At 39.0% G+C, this 3,026-nt stretch overlaps 1 non-coding gene across 1 annotated transcript; it reads left to right on the top strand.

The window, feature by feature from the left end:
- The first annotated feature begins 521 nt into the window (after window positions 1-521).
- On the top strand, window positions 522-628 carry LOC141620710 (small nucleolar RNA R71). Its single transcript, XR_012532021.1, has one exon. It is a non-coding gene; the product is annotated as a small nucleolar RNA R71 (small nucleolar RNA).
- Window positions 629-3,026: the final 2,398 nt, after the last annotated feature.

Raw genomic sequence — 3,026 nt, 5'->3', positions numbered from 1 at the left:
TAAGTATTCTTTTGTGGTTGTTGCTGCTGCGGATTTTGCACATTTTGACTAGAACATTGAAGGAAAGGATGCTCCTTCCTTCTTTCATTGTAAAAGTTGGAGAAAGGTGTGCCTTGTGTACCTTGTCTGTAAGACTGAAAAGCATTAACCTGCTCCGATGTGCTCAAACACTCAGCTGCATTATGACCGTCTAAACCACATCTAGCACAAGACTCCTCTTGTTGTTGACTCATAGCATGAACAGTCTCTCTATTACCCAATGATTGGGTAGTCTTCATCTCATTAATTTGGGCACAACAGCATCTAATTGTGCCGCAAGAGCACTATCCCCACCATTCCCTCGCGTACTTCCCCTAGGATTTCCATACTTAGCAATATGGATGGCAATCTAATCAATTAACTTCCATGCGGTATTATCATTGGTGTTGTCCTGAAACCTCCCATTAGCTGAAGAATCTAACAGAGCACGATGATCACCATACAACCCGTTATAAAATTGGTTGTAAAGAAACCACTGTTGGAAACCATGATGGGGAACTGATCGGACTAAACGTTTGAAGCGAATCCATGCTTCATTCAAATCTTCAGTAGCTCCTTGCTTGAAACTAGTAATTTGACTTCTCAGCGCATTAGTTTTTTGGGGTGGGAAATACCTTCATCAGCTAAAGTATTCCAGTCAGTAATTCCTTCATCCGCCATATCTAAATCTCTCAACCATTCTGCAGCTCCATCCTTCAGAGAAAAAGGGAAGAGTACCTCCTTTACCTGATCTTGCGTCACTCCAGCTGTTAAAGGGATAGAACAGCAATAAGTGACAAATTTCTCCATATGTGTCACTGGATCTTCAGCAGCTGCCCCTCCAAATAAATTCCGCTCCACCAAATTGATGTATGATGGACGAATTTCAAAAGTGCCATTATCAATAGTAGGCAGCTTGAATCCGTTTGTGAATCCAAGGTAGGCTCGGAGTGACTCGCTAAAGTAGGCATGATGGTAATCTCAGGAATGTGAATTTCAACCGGAATTTCAAGGTCAGAAAGGGTGTCCTCTTCGTAGGACTGATTTTCTGAAATAATAGAGTGTTATGTCTCAACGTCAAGTATACTCAAGTCTTCTACTTGACCAACTTTTTGCTGAAACTTTCGTCTATAGCGAAAAGTCTTCTCTGGTTCGGGATCTAAGGGAAGAATCTCGGACCTAGTTGACCTGGGCATACACGAAACTAACAAGAAAAGTGTGAGAACGGTCTCAAGGAACTAGGTTCCCTGAGAAAAAACGACAAAATAAATAGAAACAAACAAGACAATTGTTGCCTCCCCGGCAACGGCGCCAAATTTGATATGGCTAAAGTCGTATCACCAATATCAAAATAAACCTATCTCAGTACTAACAAAATAGCTAGTGGTAAGACAAGTATCGAATCCACAGGGAGGCGGTAATAATCAATTTGCTAATATTTAGATCGTCTGAAGGTAATCATTTTCTTGGGGGTTTTGGTTTGTTTGTTATCTATCAACTAAATAGCAAGTAAATAAGAGGTGTATAACAATAATATTAAAGGTCTAGGATTTCCGGTTCACTAGGTCAATTATATGGGGTTTCTTAATCAATTGCTAGGTCAATCGAATTATCTAAGGTCACAAGATTGATTAATTCTATTATGTCCTTTAGATCAAATCTAACATGCAATCGCTATTATTAGACTCAATATATTTTGATTATCGCAGCCTATATTAATTCTAACCCTGTCGGTGAAAGTATTAATTCGCTACACTAATTATCAATTCAGGCCTAAATCAATTAATTAGAATAAGAACAATAATCAAACGATAATTCATGCGATATTACTAGCAATCAATTAATATTCCCCTTTCTATTTTACCTAGATCCCCTTCATCCTAGATGAAGAATTTAGCTACTCATGTTGGATCTAACAATAACAATAACTATGATTGAAAACATGATTAAAGATATGAAATAACATCAAGTAATTTAAAGCATAAAACTTGAATGAAGTAACTAACGAGTAATGATTAGTACCGTAGTAATCAACAAGGAAAGATTAAGAGCAAACTATCAAAGCTAAAGCAAGTTTCCAGCCGTCTAAAAGTGATAAAAAGCGTAACCTAATAAATTCTAGGAGTTTAGAATTTATATTACAAGAATACGTGTTTTAGGAAATTACGGAAATTAATCCGTCAAAATAGGATCCTCGATCGAGCCTGAGGTCACTCGATCGAGGACGATTACTCAATCGAGCCTCATTGCACTCGATCGAGGAACCAGTTTCACAACTCGTTCTCGTCTTTCCTTCACTTCTTATCTTCAAGTCCCCTCGTTTCTCGTGTCATGCTTTGTGTATTCCACTATGCCATATCCGCAATGCTCATCCTAGCTTGATTCACCTCGTTCTGCATTAAAACATAAAATAGCGGCAGTATCGACAATTCATTATAAAAGGGCATATAAATGACATAAAGGCACGGAAACGGTATATAAAATGCTATGAAAGGCGTTATAAAAGTGTATATAAAAGTGATACATCAGTAGCCACTCTCGAAATCTTCAAGGAGATGACCCATGGTGGAGGAGAAGTGAAATGACGGCATCTAGGTTTTGGAAGAAAGGTGGAGAAATGATTTTGGTTTCACGATTTTACGATTTATAATTCCCCACTGAACTCACGTTACTCGATCGAGTAACCCACTTACTCGATCGAGTGGCCTCTGCTAGATCGAGCAACACAAACTCAAAGACTCACAACGTCTCAAGATTTAACTCGTAAGGTTTCCGAAGGTTAAGATAAGTATCTAAGGTCAGTCAACATCGGTCAACGGGTCTCTAAAAGGATGGGTATTATAGTCTTCCCTCCTTAAAAAGAACTTCGTCCCCGAAGTTCAACTCATCCTCCCCCACGACACGAGGCTCAAATGAACAAAGGAAACCTACCACTATCCAACCCGACGAGGACTAACACAACCCTTCTTGAATACCACCCTGATATGAATGTTCTTCGACCATCATCA

The sequence above is a fragment of the Silene latifolia genome, chromosome 1, assembly GCF_048544455.1.
Source record: "Silene latifolia isolate original U9 population chromosome 1, ASM4854445v1, whole genome shotgun sequence".
In the NCBI taxonomy this organism is placed as follows: Eukaryota; Viridiplantae; Streptophyta; class Magnoliopsida; order Caryophyllales; family Caryophyllaceae; genus Silene; species Silene latifolia.
Note: the sequence above shows the minus strand (reverse complement) of the source record. Positions and strands in the feature narration are given on the sequence as shown.